This window comes from Oryx dammah, unplaced genomic scaffold (assembly GCF_014754425.2).
Source record: "Oryx dammah isolate SB20612 unplaced genomic scaffold, SCBI_Odam_1.1 HiC_scaffold_25, whole genome shotgun sequence".
In the NCBI taxonomy this organism is placed as follows: domain Eukaryota; kingdom Metazoa; phylum Chordata; class Mammalia; order Artiodactyla; family Bovidae; genus Oryx; species Oryx dammah.
Genome location: NW_024070209.1, coordinates 69,576,284 through 69,593,397, shown reverse-complemented (window position 1 = coordinate 69,593,397; position 17,114 = coordinate 69,576,284). Strand labels below are relative to the sequence as shown.

Below are 17,114 nucleotides of genomic sequence, written 5' to 3'. Positions count from 1 at the left end.
GTGTATATATATATTCCTTAATTTCTTTATTATCCTTGATAATCTGAACATATAGGTGTATATATATATTCCTTAATTGCACTACATACTTGGAGTGAACTTTTTATCTAAATAATTCTGCCCTTCTTCATGTCTGTAAAATTCTTATATTATTTTTCCAAGTATTGATTCTCCTCTATTTCCTCTCCTCTCTCCTGACACCTGTTTGACTATGTAAGACCCTCTCTGTCTTCCATATCTTCAACTGCTTTTCAAAGACTTGAAAAAATCTCTTTGTCTCTCTCTGCTGTTATTCTGGGTGAATCCTTGAATGTAATCATAAATTCCACTAATTTTGCATTGGAAGAAGACCACTCCAGAGTTCATCTTATCTACAAAGCTATTAAATTTTACTTAAAATTTTATTTTTATTTGCTTTTAAATGACTATCTTTTTATTTCTAATATTTAAAATTGGTTCCTTTTCATATCTCCCTGTTTTCATTTCATGTCAGCCTGGTTTTTTTTTTTTCATAAATTTTGGTTCCTAACTTTTTAAACAGAAGTTCCCTTTATGTATCTATGTATCTATTTGAGTATATACTAAACGTTCTCATATAAAAACCAGTTCAGACTGGTACATAAATTTCTTTTCATCTGAAGAGCATTCATATCCTGATCATTGATTTTAGGCTGTCTTCTTGGCATGATTTCACATTTTGGAATTTTGACTTGAAGGCTAAGCTCATTTGGAGTGGTTTGTTTGTTTACAAGTCTTCCTCTTCCCAGCCAGGCTCACCCCTCCTTGTGTAGTTGTTTGCACTGAACTTGCAAACTCTCTAAAGGCCAGAATCAGATCCAATCACTGACAATTTGGTTCAATTTCACATCAGAAGACATTGTCCATAGGACTACAGCTTGCTAAAAAACACTAGGCTCCCTGTATGCTTGGGGAAGCTTATCCCATTGTCAACCCTGGCTGTAAGCACTGACTGCTGAACTCACATCCTGGTGGTTGCCCTGAGAACTACTTACCAGTAGTGACCAAAGTCCTAGCTGAATGGACTGCTTCTCTACCCAGAACTCTGGACACCTGCAGCAGCTTGATCTGTTCATTCTGTTTTCTACTTCTGATCTGGATTTGAGAGGTGGTATCTGTCTATCCTTTTGAGCTCAGCTAAGCTGTTCTGTGCTTTTCATTATAAAATATTTGGTGGAGGAGAGTGCAAAACACATGATCTTGCTCAAAGTCTAGACTTGAAGAGAATGGCCCCGGCTTTGTCAGCAAGTTAATGGGAGTCCTGTCTTCTTGGAGGGCTGGAGTCAGTGCATATTATGTTATCTCCTACCCTTTAGAATACAAGTACCAGAAGGACAAGGTCTGTGGTCTTCTATCATGCCATATATTTCCAGGACCCCAGGAGACTGTTTAGCATGAAATAAGTGCCTCACAAATGTTTTAGAAAAAACTATAGATAAATAAGCTTCTCTGGACATTTTTCTGAACCTTTCTGATAATGTTCTTAGACTTAAATTCAAACATCTACCCCCTGGACCATATCTTCAGTGTTGCACATAAAATCAGCACATTTTTAAGATCAATGATGTCTTGAAGTCAGCCATTAACTGCAAAAGTCAGAGCTGCTTAAGAGAGATATGAGCATGCCCCATTTTATCACACAAGGAGCAACATGGAAAAAATATCCCTTGATAAATATCCTACCAGTAAATTAAAAACAATACGCAAATACCTTCAAATTGCTTCACAGTGTGCTTTGTTCGTCTCTCTCTTTGAATGTTATTTATGAGGAATAATTTACTGATATTGTTGTTACCCCAAATTATATACCAAAGAAAATTAAAAGCACTACACAGGAGGAAATAATGAATAGTAGCATTTAATTAAAACCAAAGTGAGTACAATCAATGCCTGTCTAATACAATAATGAGCTTAATTTAATTTTCACCTAATGGAAAAAAAATGAAGCTTAAATCAACTGCCTATGGAATTAAATGACAGCCATTTCAAAAATGCAAGTTTTTTAAAGTAGAGTTTTAAGAGAAAAATAATGACCCAAAACAATACCAATGAACAGGTCCATATCCATTTTCCAGAAGAGTTAGAGGGGCTCACTGTTAGCAGCACTATGCTTTTCGAGCTTCTAGAAGGTAGAATTAATTAAAAAGCAATACTCTTAACTTCCTGAACTCCAGAGTCATCAAAAAAATAGACAAAAATTGGATTTCTCAGGATTGTCTGTTTGGGATCATGGTCCAAAAGGACTGAAATATTAATAAACAGAGTAGATGTGGGGGAGATTGACTGGATGCTTCCTCTCAGCTCTCTGCTGTATGTAGAACAGCAGCCAAGCATGAGGTGGGGGAGTTGCGTGAGAGGGAACTGCTGAGCCCCCAAACAAGGTCTGTGGCTCTGACTGAATCTAAAGCTAAGGGAACAGGATTCTGGTTAAAAAATATAAGGTGAGGACCGTTCTTCTAAGTCCCAGCCTGGGTTTTGAGGAAAGGTGGTTGCCTCTGATTAGAATGATGCTGTTTATGAACTCTAAGGTCAGCTGAAGAAAGGACTCGACATGAGATGGTTTAACCCATGAACATGTGAAATGGAGACAGCATGGTACAGCGTTCAGAGCACCAGATTTAACAGCTCTGTGACCTTGGGCAGCTCACTTAACCTGTTGGAAGCTCCTTCCTAATCTGTAAAACGGCGATAACGGTAGATGATTCAGGAGATGGGAGACACTTCCTCAAAGCGTTCTATGTACCAGTCACCTTCTGCTACTGCTACTGCTGCTAAGTCACTTCAGTCGTGTCCGACTCTGTGAAACCCCATAGACGGCAGCCCACCAGGCTCCCCCGTTCCTGGGATTCTCCAGGCAAGAACACTGGAGTGGGTTGCCATTTCCTTACTAGGTATTAAACATTATTTCATTGGATTTTCTGCTCGTTTACTGATCTGTCATTTTATGAGACAGAGACAGAATCATAGACAGAGCTGGACCCAGCACTCACATCTCGTGTGTCTGACCCCCTCCCCGCAGGCTGTATGTTATCCTGGCCTTGTTCCTGAATCTCAGCCCACATTCAAAGGCAAGAGGGACTCATGTGGCTGGAGTTATTTTGATCTTCTCTGCTCAGCATCTTTTCTTGGATTGTTATTTTTGTTTCTTTTGGACTCTTCCATAATAGTTATGCACACATGCGTGCATACATAAACACACCAACAGCCATCGACGCTGCCTGTCCTACTTAGATTTCATAGCAGTGGGGATCACCTCACAAGCAGGTCGAGGTAATCCCAGGACAGTTCTCTGCACAAAGCAAGTGCTATTAATATACACCTATGTAAATGATTAAACTTCTTGCATTCTCTTAGCTTTATAGGCTGCTTTTTGGGCAACTGATAAGCTCCTGCTATTTACTCCTTGATAATTTGTCACCGTGCTCTACCAGGTGCCTACTTCCTATTACATAAGTCTGCTGTTATATTCAGCAGAATGCTGGGGTCACTTCCTAAACTGATATTCAAACACTGGTGACTCCACCAGCTCTCCTAATTAATCACAGCAGCACTGAAGCAGTTCAGGGGGTGTCAAGCAGTTCCCCCAGCCTGGCTGATTGCACTGGAGCTGTAGGGTTGGCTTAGATCAGATAATATTGGTAAAGGTCCATATAGCCTTCATGGTCTTATTTCAAAAATTACACTGGGGTTAGTTGAAAAAGCAAAGGATGGGGAAAAAACTGACATCTAATTTTCTTTTCCTCATAATTTACTCATGATCTCCACCTCTCATTTGGTAATAATGGTTTATGGGGGTAACATAAGATTTTTCAGATCCAGTAGAGCCCATAATCATGGTGTATCTTCAAAGGGAGATGAGGGCACTGGAAGTGCGAATATCAGGTAGACTTAGCAGGGAAGTGAAGTTAGTTGAGTGACTTTGGGTCACAGCCTGGTCCTCCTCCATCTGGGAAAGCCCATGACTTTGGTTTCATGGAGCAAAAGAGAGGGATATCACTTTATTAGCCTCAACACAACAGCAGTGATCACTGGGATCACTGGGGTGGTGAATGAACTATTGAAGCTCTGAGAAGAAAGCAAAGGACTCAAAGCTTACCAAAGGAGGATTCATAACCACTCATCTTTAGGACTGGAAAGAAAAAACCAACTCCTCTTAAAGAAGAATTAGAGATGAACTATTAATTAGAGCAGAACAATGCAAATGAATATGCAAAGGAGATGAAAAGAGACCATAATTATTTATTTGTATGTTTACATATCATATTAGTCTGTGCATTTCTTAAACCAAGGTCTGTATCAGAGTTTTTCTTATTTATAGCCCCAAGGCTTGGCATGATACCTAGTACTTAATAGATGCTCAATAAATGATTAATTGAGCTAAATATTCCACAAGCATAAGTACCTCCAAAGATGTTATATTAATCTCTGGGGCTTGATCTTGCCTCAAATCACAAAGCATGACTAATGTGTTATCTGGGGCATGATAGGTTGTGTCACAGTGAACTCTGGAAGGATAGGTTAACTGAAGAGGCAGAACCTAGACCAGGAAGCTTATTCCAAAATGAGGAGCTGTCTCAGGTGCTGAAGGAAAGGTATAGTTGGTTATGCAGGTATTCTGAAGAGGACATAGACCCACAGAAGGCAGAAACATGTTAAAAAGAAGACACTAGAAGGCAATGCTTAAAAAATGCAGGAAGACTGGAATTCCAGGAGGTAACAGGGACTCCGTCATTGCATTATCCAGACTAGGACTACAAACCCTAGTATGAGGGCAGGCATGGCACTTGTCTAATAGGGACTAAGGCATGAGTCAAGAATTCATGTACCATGGAATGAAAGAGAAGCCATGTATCATCCCTACGGACAAGGGCTGGCGAGGCTGTGTATATGAGTTGATGCTGAATCCCAGAACATTCAGTGTTTCTTAAATTGCCCCTGCCTAAACCAGAATTGGAGCTAGAGGCAAAAGAAGGGCTGAGCTTACAATCAGTAGGGTCACAAGACCTTGGCCAGGGGCAGAAAGGAGGCTACAGCTCAGCCTGGCCTGACTAGCAGAGTCAGAGGGTGTGTTCCTGTATTGCTATGAATCATTGGCTAGCATTCCAGCGCCCTGAAACTGTTCATGTGCCAGGTCAAGCGGGGAAGAAACATGCCATAGTTAGTGTGTCCTAGGCCAGGGCTCTCACAGTGTGGTCCTTGTGCAAATCAGCCTTGCCCTACCCCAGGCCTCTTGAGTCAGAAATCTGAGGGTAGTAGACAACAGTTTGCTTTAACAAAGCCTCTAAGAGATTTTGACACAGTTCAATGTTCAAAATCACTGTAGTAGACACTAAGTCAATGTTCTTCCCTTTTCACAAAGACCCCTTTGACAGTCTGATGAAACCTACGGAATCCTTCTTAGAGTAATGTTTCCAAATTTCAAACACATAAAATAAAATACATAGCACTACAAAGGAAACCAATTAAACTGAAATATAGTTATCAATATCTAAAAAGTTATGATATAGTAATCTGTATGCTTCTTTATTAACACATTTAATAACAGTATCTCATGGCAGATCTAATAATATCTGTCAATTTGAAGTAGTGATGAGCTTCAACAGTATTTCATGATGTCTGCAACAGTTGTAGTGAGATTTGTATTTGTGACAAAGTTACATACACTACTACAGTAGTAGCAGATTTATTTCCTATATTCACAATTGTAGAAACACTAAATTTCTGTCACAAGTTCTAAAAATAAAGACGCAATTTTTCCCTTCCAAGTTCATAGGCATTTCAGTTATATCCACAGATCGCTAAGGATCCATGGACCCAGGACTACAACTTCTGCTTATTAAGCACTTAAGAAGTATAATTTAATTCTCTGAACAATATTATCCTTAATATTCCCATTTTATTTGTGAAGAGATTGAGGCTCAGAGAATTGAAGAAATATATCCAATGTCTTACACAGCAAGTAAGACACAGAGTTCCGGTTCAGAGTCCCTGTGAAACGCAGCTTTCCTTGTTTCTTCCCAATTCCCAGAAGAGGGCCAGCTTCCTGATATGAACTCAATAAGTATTCCCTGAATGAATGAATGAACTGCACCAGACTGGCTGAAAGCCAAGCCTGCCTACTTCAAAAGTCCATTTCTTTCTACTCCCCAACCACCTTATGCTACTATTAAGATGGGACATGTTCTTCATATTTATCCAGAAGTCAGGAAAAGGTAAGTTCAGTTCCCTAATCTGCTAGACCCGACTGCTGAACTTTGATTCTAAAATTCATGTTGAATACACAGATTATAAGCAACATTATACCATCAAAATTGGAAAACAATTCAACAAATTGAGGAGAGGAGCATCTCAGCAAGGAACACGAGTCCCTCTGCTTTCTCTTGGAAGCTGCTGAGCTTGTTTATGAAGCAGATTGTTTCTTTCACTCAACATGTGTCCTTCTTTAACTGTCAAATTAGTTGGAGCCAGTGGGAAAGAGGGAAGATGGGAGGGGACACGGAAGACCCAGAATCTGGGAGAAAAACAAAACGAGGGAAAAGAAACAGAGAAGGCCGCCTTCTCATCTGAACAAACCAAATTTTCGTCAGGTACTTTTCATAGAAGACTAGTGTTCCTAACTAAGCACACTTAATTTGATTACCTTAAAGGTGAACTGGATGCTGAAAAATTCATTAACATAACAGCAATTAAATCCTTAAGAACAAACATATAGGCTGTAAATGAAGTATCAATCAAAAGATTAATCAAAAGCTAATCATGGAAAATATCACTCTTGGCCTGACTGGTAGAATATGCCATGGTTACCATTCCAAATTATAGTATTACAAGATCTATTTTAATACTCAGTCATATTAATTGGCAACATTATAGTTAATGTGTTTTATAATCCTTTACTTCTGAATCAGAAATTAAATTATCTTTAGGTTGTATCTTCTTTCCCCAACCCATGAGCAACACTGTTATCCTTGTCACAAGAGCGCATTGAGTGCTTTTTCCATAGAAGACGTGGGGCTCTCCACTGGGGAGACATGGAAAAATGAAACAGATTCTGCCCTTGAGCAAAGAAGAAACCATAGTCCTCAGTGGTTCAGATCAGAGCTGCTTAAAAAGAGTGGGAGAGGCATTAGGAGGGGGACAAAGAATTAGGGCCTTAAGATGAGACTTGGCATTTGCCTGGCCTGCACCCTGTTCAGTTCTGGCTTCTCCAGGGCCTGGCTCAGTGTCTGGCACAAAGTAGGAACTTAGCAGAAACTCTTGTCTTTACTTTGGTCCAGTTGTTCTGCTAAAAAGAATAAAACTGAGAGTACAGATGGGGGAACTTCCTTCTGTTCATAAAGATCTTTAAAGGTGATTTCTGAGGCTGGATGTAACATCAAGGGTGTGGTTGTCTAAGCCATGGAGGTAACTCAAGGTTGTCTTGGTTACACAGATGCTATTGAAGATTAGATGTAGGTAAGTGTTCTGAACTAAAAAACTAACTTTATAGTGGGAATACCAGCATAGAAACCTGGCCAAGTTTTAATCCAACCAGATGGTTTGGGAGCATTTAGAAAAGAACACAGGGATCACCGAAGAGCTACGAAGGGTAAACTCAGAATTAGGCATGCAAACCAATCTCATTTTCTCACTGTTAGGCTTGGCACAGGTTGGGGAGTAATGCAGTAGAGAACATGCATCTCATTTCAGCTTTTGATGAAATCTCTCTTGCTGTGCTTTCAAGTAATAAGATAGATGTGGATTAGTTGATAACAGCATTAAGTGGATTTACAGTTACTTGAGTTTCAACAGCAAAGGAGTATGGATTAATGTCTCTCTGGCCTCTGCCCTGTCCTGTTGGAGGTTTTTATCCAACACTGGGATGAAGACTGGAAGGATAGCTGATCAGATTTTCAATGACTCTACTGGGTAACTCACTCCTACAACTCTGGCATTTCCAGTTTTCTGAGGGAATCCTCTAGTCCAGGCCCTAATCTCCCCTCACTCTAAGACTCTGTCCCCCAACCCAGTCAAAGACCAAAGAAAGGTATATTATATCAGAGAACATTTTCTCCAGTCATCCCGTAGCAGAATGAGCTGCCTTTTAGGAGGTCCCTACATCAGTGACAGGTCAATCCAGGTGACCTCTGAAGCTTTCCTGTCTTCCCTTTTGTCTCTCATTATCTGAGGGGATAGCGTGTAATGAAAAAAGTATTTGCTTTTAAAACAGAACTGACTTCTCTTTATATTCTTTTGGTAAATCTCAGTTTTTTCATCTGTACAATGGAAATAATTCCTATTTCCCAAGGTTGTGGAAAGAGTAAGTCACGTGGACTACGTGAAGCACAAAGCACAGAGTAGGTCCTCGATAAACATTAGCTCCCTCCATATCCCAGCACCCAGGTCTAGGGCATGCATGTGGTAAAGAGGTTGAATAAGGCTCCCTGAGAAGTGCCCTGGAGAGCCCTTGGGGCACTGCAGAGCCCACACAATACCTCTTTGCGGGGCCATCATTGCCAGGGCAAAATGTCCCCAAACTGTGAAGTTAGCAGATTCTTCCTACCCTGGAAGGTCTTTGATTTTGGCAGAGCAGAGGGGAGACAGTGGACAGAGTGCAGTGAGATACATTAAATCTCTCTCTGACTTGGCAGGCTCAGCATCTAGGGAAACTGTCCCAGTGTCCTCAAATGAAGATAAGAAGCAGAATCCCCAACTTGATGGGTCTGGGAAGGGCCAGTTGAATGAGGAATGTGAGATTGTCTGGATCAGAGCCTGGAGCCCAGAAAGTGCTGAATAAATGGCAGGGCTTTTGGTAATATTAGTATCAAGAACAGCTCAAGCCTTTAGGTTTTCAGACCTGGTACTAGTCCACTTCAGACTTCCCTTGGGGCTCAGCTGGTAAAAGAATCCACCTACAATGCCGGAGACCTCTGTTCAATCCCTGGGTTGGGAAGATCTCCTGGAGAAGGGAAAGGCTGCCCACTCCAGTATTCTGGCCTGGAGAATTCCAGGGACTGCATAGTTCATAGGGTTGCAAAGAGTCGGACACAACTGAGCGACTTTCACTGGCTTGGCTAATCGTGAGGGGGAGTGCAGCTAAGACAACTTGGGCAGAAGCTGTGGGAAAATAGTGATGAGAGGTGGATTTTGGCAAAGATTTTGGCAAAAGAGAGGGTGTTTAGAAGGCCCACAAAGCCTGAGGCTCTGAGATCTTTTAAGACATGAAGGTTTTTTAACCAGCAACCTTTCCCACACTCACAAGAGCCGCCACACTAGAGTGAGACATTGAGCCCTAAAGGGGGCTGGTGGGGAGAGGGGGCTGGGCATGGCTCCAACACAGGCTCTGCCCCATCCAGGTGGGTAACTGACAGCCAGACCCTTCTGCAGCTCAAGGAACCTACCCTGCAACAGAAAGGGGTACACTGGACTAGCTGCTCCCTCAAGTCCTTCCAGGACCTAGAATCCTGGGATGCCAGGTCTTCCCAGGCTTGTGACATAGATAACAATAAACCTTTCAGGTACCTCAATAATTCTGTCTCAAGGCTGGAATCTCAGAAGTGACTCACTGCGTAGTAAATTCCATGCTGTTGTGAGATGCTCAAAGCCTTTAGAGGCTCTCAGTGCATGTGCAGGCGGTATGTGTGTGCATGTGTAGAGGGTCATGGTTCTTTGCTGTTAGACCTCAGTTAGAGCTATTTCCCTTCTTTCATGTATTTATTCATTCTGTAAATATATTCTGCTCTCCTGTTATGGCAGACTCCAGGCTTTTTGCCACGTTCTCCTAAGTTTTCAGCACACTCTCTACTCAAAAAACAAAACAAAATAAAACATTCTTCTAACATGTTTTCATTAGGCATGTTTAAGAGGACAGGGTGTTTGATGTACATTAAGTATGTTCACATTGGGTGGACTTTGGGTGAGTGCTGGGCATCTCCTGCCCACTCCTAGGCTCCCTCTCTGCCCTTCTCCTCCCTCGTTTGTGCTGCAGGGGGCTGATCTGCATGGAATACATCCCCAGCCCCCTTGAATTCTGTCTTCTGGTTGGGTTCGGCCAATGCAGACTGTCGTCGCAGGAGATGAGAGGGAGGGAGGAGGCGAGTAGCACTGGGGAATTTATGTCTCTTTTTCCTTCACTGTTGCACACCTGTCTATCCCTCAGCAGTGGTCACTGCCCTTCTCAAGGCAGCCTTCTCTCTACAACTCTGTCCCTCTGGATTCCCATAGTGCTAGAAGTGCCCCTTCTCCTTTGGGACTGGGGTAGCAGTGGCCTGTGATGACTGGCCCCTGGGCTACTGCTTTGTCCCTGGTAGTTTCTTTACTTTGCCTACATCTTTATAAGGAAGCTTCTCTCTTCAACTCACTTCACATTATCTAATTTGAATATATCATCTCATTTCCACCTTGAATGATAAAAATCATCTACTCCCACCTCATTTTCACAGGGGAGGAAACTTAGGAGGTGACTTGCTCAAGGTCACTCAATTACTGAAAGCCAGGACTCCCATGGAAGAAGTCCATGATAAATATACAGAAAGTTGACCCAGATTTTCCTAGTTCCTTGTGTTTAGTCTTTGTTTTCCCCTCAGTCCCTGCAAAATGCTGTCAGGAGAAGTCACAGTGTAATTAATTATGCTGGCACATCCAATGAACGGAGCTATGATTTAGCAAGTCTACTCAAGATGCTGATGAATCGAATAATGAAACGCACATTCCAGCTTCAGCTAAGAGAATCCAAACCTAGTTTAAGAAAGGTGCACAACTTCACATGCCTTAAAAAAAAAATGGAAGCTTTTTATAACTTCTGCTCTAAGATCCACCTACCTCCTCCCTCTTCCTGACAACTGATGACAATTCTTTGCCAAGAAATCTACTATAGTTCCACATGTAGAGATCAAACGAAATAAACTATTCAAAGTATTTTTAAAAGTATAACATACCTCACAAAATGTGAAACATTATAGGTACTCAACCTATAAATGTCTGATTTAAGGAGAGCATATGCATATAAACAGCCCTTTTGCACATTTACCTATTACATCAGATTCAAGCTCTTTAGGCAAAAATTTAAGGCCCTCTAAAAACTTACTGCCTTTCCTCTACAATTGCCTCACTTTTTCATTAAGGCAGTATGGGGTAGGGGAACTAATACAGATCATCTCAATTCAAATCTTGGTTCAGGGTCATCATGTATAGCTGTGCAGGCTGGGTCCTGAATAAGGACGCCACATCTAAGACATTCACATCACAGATGCTGTAGATCTTTATGTGTTTTATGACAATTTTCCAGCAGATCCTAGTAGAGTGGCTTGCCCTGTTAAAGTTGTTATATTATGGCAATTTTACAACATAAAGTAAAATGTCTTGAAAAAGGGATGCCTTTTCCTAATATGCTTCACAAAAAGCAACTATATGAGTTTATGAAATTTCTTTAACTTAATCCTTGTTTCCTAATCTAATCAGCAGGCATTTTTTAGAATAGAGATGGCAAATATTTGCCATGGGTACCACATCATTGTCAGCCAATGGCAGACCTCAGCAGCCCATCAGGACTCCTTTTCTCGCCGAGCCTGGATGCCACCCACTTGATGTCCCAGGCAACTGCTACCAACCAATTGGGGTTGGCATGTTGGCTGATGCCATTTGCCATCACTGCATGAGAGGATAGTTGTAAGAATTTCAAGATGATGAATCTACAGTGCCTGGGATATGATGATGACTGTTGTTATAGGAGAATATAAAACTTCCACCAGAGCTCTGGGAATGCCGTCCATGGCTTGGATATCATTCTCTCTACAATACCTGATGCTTGCTTCTCCACCAATCTATGCTCTGCCTCAAACATTGATCGAGTATGAATGAAGCCTGGTCTGTGTCAAATATTGTGCTTGTGACCCAGAGTGACCTAGATTCCCAGCTCTATGCATATCCTCACCAAGCTCAGCTCACTCGGGGTCCTTTTCTCTTCTGTAAGCTCCACACAGGCCCATGCTGTTGTTCACTACTAATCAGCACTTGGTGGTGATTTTTAAGTCTCTGTGAAACTAATTATAACTCTTTAATGTGTCAAGACCTTGTATTTCCACCAAGAAGGCAGGTCCCTTAAAGACAGAATCTCTTTCTTCCACTTGGGTTCAATACTCTGCTCTCATGGGAACTCTATAAACCATATTTTGGGCATGTAAGGTGCCTTGACAAATAAAGCAAATAAAGCATTTGTTATAACTAGTCCCCCGGTCACCTTTTTCATCTGAGGCTAAGAAAATGAATATACATAGTCATAAAAGGATTATTACTCTCCTGGTCCAGAGAGTAAATTGAGATTTCTTTTCTCTCTTTTTAAGTCCAAAAAACACAGAACTAATTGAAAGCACCTGAGATCTTTATAATACTATCACTTATAATAAGCAATAATAGTATAAGTCAAAATACAATTTCTTCATGCCATCACTATTAACTTCTATAGGATTAATGTCTCTCTCTCCCCTTCTCATTTGGCCAAATGCATTTTAGTAAGTGCGTATGGGAACTGAGAGGATGATAAAGAGTTATGGTTTTCAGAATTTATTCTCTGCTCTCCTAATATTGCAGCCATATTCCTTCCAGATTAGATGGCATTTTGACTGTGGGTAATGGGATTAATGTCCAAATATGGTTTGGAAAATGGAAATGGAGGCATGGGTTGTGGGATGTGGAGAAGATATTGTCCATGAAGTGTTGAGCTATTTTGACAAGGAAATACTCATTGATACGCTCAGTCACTCAATTGTGTCCGACTCTTTGTGACCCAATGGACTAGCCCACCAGGCTCCTCTGTCCATGGGATTTTCCAGGCAAGAATCCTGGAGTGTGATGCCATTTCCTTTTTCAGGGGATCTTTCCAATCCAGAGATTGAACCCACATCTCCTGTGTCTCCTGCATTGGGAGGTGGATTCTTTGCCGCTGAGCCACTCATTGACATACAACATGCAAAAACCAGAAGAGTTTTGAAATGTGACCATTTTCAGGACTCCAAAGCAGAAGATAAAGAATCTGCCTCCAATGCAGGAGACTTGGGTTCAATTCCTGGTTGGGAAGATCCCATGGAGAAGGGAAAGGCTACCCACTCCAGTATTCTGGTCTGGAGAATTCCATGGACTGTATAGTCCATGGGTCACAAAAAGTCAGACACAACTGAGCGACTTTCACTTTGGGGCTTCCCTGGTGGCTCAGAGGTTAAAGCGTCTGCCTAGAATGCAGGAGACCCAGGTTTGATCCCTGGGGTGGGAAGATCCCCTGGAGAAGGAAATGGCAACCCACTCCAGTACTCTTGCCCGGAGAATCCCATGGAGGGAGGAGCCTGAGCAGTAGAGTTGGGATATACGTGTGGAGGGGCCACAAGATGTAGGAGAAGTTACTGAAGATTTCTAGTTTCTGGTTTCTTCCTCTGTGAAATGGGAGTACTGACTTGCCAATCGATGACACTTCTGTTGTCACAAGAATCAAAGTCACAGTTGTGCAGGTTGGGGCTGTGCTGGAGCATCCTGCTAGGGGAGGAGAAGGGCCTGGCTCCAATCCAGCCCAGCCTGGCTCCACTTGCCAAGCCTCGGCCTTTTGCTCATTTGTCTCCCAAGAGCTGGGGGGCTGCTTCTAATTTGGAAGAAGGAGCTGTTTGTGCTCACAGCCACCCGGATTAAGTATGTAATGACATTATTATTCAGCCAAGGGCTTCTACTTTTTTCTAATGAGCATCTATCTCTCCCACCAGTGGACAGAGTGTGGAGTTGGATCATTACAACTGAACACAGGCTAAGTGTTGGCAGGAGGGGACCAAAGACACAGGTTCACAGCACTGCAGCATTTTGAAGCTGGAAGATCACCTACTCCAAACACCCCCATTGTGCAGAAAAGGAGTCCAGGACTCAGAGTAACTTCTCTCATCCTCAAAGAGGGGGGAAAAAAAGGTTTATTACATAGGTTCATAAAGCTAGCTGGTGGTGGCTGGAATGAGAACCCTGATGTCCTGACTGTCAGGCCTGCATATTAGAAGGAGTCCTCTAGTCCCAAGATATATGCTTGTCACCGTGGTCTTGTGGCACTTGAGAATCCACCCCCTGGGCCCTACTCTGGCCCTCCTTCCTGGGGGTCCTCTTGGTCAGGTTGAGGGCTTGCTGGTTTTACAGACACTTGGAATTTGAGTGCTTTCCTCACCATACATCTCCCTGAGCGCTCCGTCTGCAATCCCCTCCCACCCTCTAGTTCCTCTAGCCTGACTCCTCATCCAGCTTATTCACAATTATTGCTCAGGCTGCAAACTGCAAACACCAACACCTTCCCCATTTGGCCCTCCTTTCTTGATGGGTAGCCCAGCTTTTCCCAGTGAACCGTCTTCAGTGGAAGCAGACTTCGGCCCTCAGCCCCTTTCTTGCTGACTGACTGACGGGCGCCCTCAGCTCCCGCCCACCATGGCGGTGCCTCTGTCTTTCCACAAGTTCTTCCTCTCCCTGTCCTAGCCAGCCAAGTGAACTCTCCTTGCACTATCTTCCCTCCCCAGTGGTTGGCTTTCTCATTCGTCTAACACTTGCTCCCACCTCATCATCCTGTCACTGTCCCTGGGGACATTGCAACATACCACAAATACGTGGACCTCACAGTCCCCGTACTGGGATGGTGTTCACAACGTGTCAGCACCTCTCACCTGGGTGCTGCCCTGCCACACAGACGCTCCTCAACCAGGATTTCAGACTCCAAAATTCCTTCTCTTTCTTCCAGAACCAACTCCTCACCTTCTTCAGGAACTTCAGTCCCTGACTTCATGCCTTCCTAGCTCCTTGGATCCTGATTTCCTTGCCATCCAGTCCAGACCTGGTGGACATCAGCTTTATCCATGCTCTTGGCCATCCTGGGAAGCCTGTCTCTCCACTTGCACAGGGGCTCTAATCTCAGCTGGATCCAAGTTCACACGCACTACAATACCGTCTCCAACTTGGTTTTGTTTCCTGCCTCCCCGAGGAGACATGAACCCTCAGCTCCCTCTTTTCTGCCTTATCTCCTCCTGGTACCTCCTCCATCTCCTTATCCTGTCCTCTTGTTTCAAAGGGAGAGGGAATCCCCCAAGGCATCTCTCCCAACATTCCAGATCCTTCCACAACCTCTCTCCTTTACTTTCAGTCCCCGTGTCCCTTGCTAAATCTTTCTTCTCTCCCATCCTCTGATCTCTTCAAGTTTCTGCCATCATTGTCCTCCCTTTCCTATTCTCTATTCATGTGGCATTTAACCTTTTGCAGCCTCATCGCCACATTCACAATTCTTTGAAGAAGCTCTACTAAGGGTTGCATGTTCCCTCCTTCTTGTCAAAAGCAGAGGTTTTGGTCAATGACTGCCGTGCTCTAAAAGAATCTCCCTGGAACTCTCTGATCCTTCACCTCCACATCCCTAAGTGGCCCACTGCTCCTGGAAGTTCCGGCCACACTGCCTGTAGCCTGCTTTCTTTCCCCTCTGGAGTGAGTCCTCAGCCCAATGCTATGTCCTCTTCTCTCCCTGGGAAAGCACATGTCCTCCCAGAGATTCCCTTCTCATGGAACATTCCACTGTATCTCCAGCCTCAAGCTCTCTCTGGACATCTGATAGTCTTTCAAAATTTGTTGTTGTTTTTGTGGTAAAATGTACACAACACAAAATTTAGGATCTTAACCATTTTTAATGTATAGTTCACTGGCATTAAGTACATTTACTATGATCTACAACCATCATTACCATCTGTCTCTAGAATATTTTTTATCTTGCAAAACTGAAACTCTATACCCGTCAAACTATAACTCCCCATTCCCTCCAACCTCCAGCCTCTGGCAACTACCATTCTACTTTCTGTCTCTATGAACCTGACTTTCCTAGGTTTCTCATATAAGTGGACTTATATAGTATTTGTACTTTTGTGACTGGCTTATTTCACTGAACATAATGTCTTCAGGGTTTGTCTAGGTTGTAGCATTGTCAGAATTTCCTTCTGTTTTAAGGCTGAATAATATTCCATAATACTATTCCAATAATATTCCACACTGTCATATGACAGATTTTTAATGAGTTTTTCTGTGATAGGCACTGGTGTACACCAGACCTTGCCGTCCATATGGTGCCCTCATTATTGGATATGAGTTGCATACTCCCTTATGGGGGTCCCCCGAGGGTACAGGCCATAGCTGGTTTCAAACCCCCTAACAGAGCCTCTTGCAGAAATAAATGCCCAGAAAAAAATGTGTTGAATGAGTGAATGAATGAACTCAGTAAGCATTTGTGAATAGATCAGTTTTATAATACCTACTTTGAAATCTTTCTCTTGAAGTTTCATCCCCAGAGAGTGTTTGCAGTTGAAGTTACCTCCAAACTCAGCGCGGATCTCTCAAGTTTTCATTACTGAGAGAATCCTGTTACTCCATATATCGTGCATTCCCCCAGTGTAAGCTGCCATTGAACAAGCAGAAGAATGTCATGTGCACTCTCTTTATCAAGGACCTCGTATTAAGACAGATTAACTTGAAGGGAACAGCTCCGGCCCGGGTATCTGCCCCATCCCTCATTCTTATTGTGATTAATGAGATGAGGCACACATTTTTTTGCATTTTGCCTGAAAACATATTGAGTTTATGCTTCATCCCACAATGTTAAATATTGTCTTAGAATTACATTATCTCATACATAGATGGATGGGCTTGGTGCTGTGTGTACTGCTGACAGTTTTCCTGAAGTGGAACCAGGATTGGTTAGGGGATCGTTCAGCCATGATTATAGACGGAAAACAAGCAGAGACCTTCAGTAAAACTAGACTATACTGGTATGTAGTGAATCCGGAACCAAAGTGTTACTGCAGACAGAAAGATGCAACAGACCAAGAACCAAGTCAGGAAGAGGCAGACTCATCTTCACGGTGGGCAACTAATGCCATCTTGAAGAAGCAGAACCATTTAAGGGATCATGTCTCTACTTCTATAACTTGAGTGTCTCAACACTAAGGAAGGACTCTCTCTATATATTTTAAATGAATAAGTTTATATTTTTCAAACTGTTTTGCATTTACTATTTTATTCTTAAACTAGCCTATGGAATAGATAGGTAATGATTTATTATTCCCAGTTTACAGGTGGAA

At 42.5% G+C, this 17,114-nt stretch overlaps 1 protein-coding gene and 1 non-coding gene across 2 annotated transcripts in view; one reads left to right on the top strand and one right to left on the bottom strand.

Annotated features, from left to right (window-relative positions):
- The window catches only part of ALK (ALK receptor tyrosine kinase), a 734,875-nt gene that overhangs the window by 281,241 nt on the left and 436,520 nt on the right, over positions 1 to 17,114 (bottom strand). The gene's annotated exons all lie outside the window — the stretch shown is intronic.
- Positions 13,190 to 13,261, top strand: TRNAS-AGA. Its single transcript has one exon. It is a non-coding gene; the product is annotated as a tRNA-Ser (tRNA).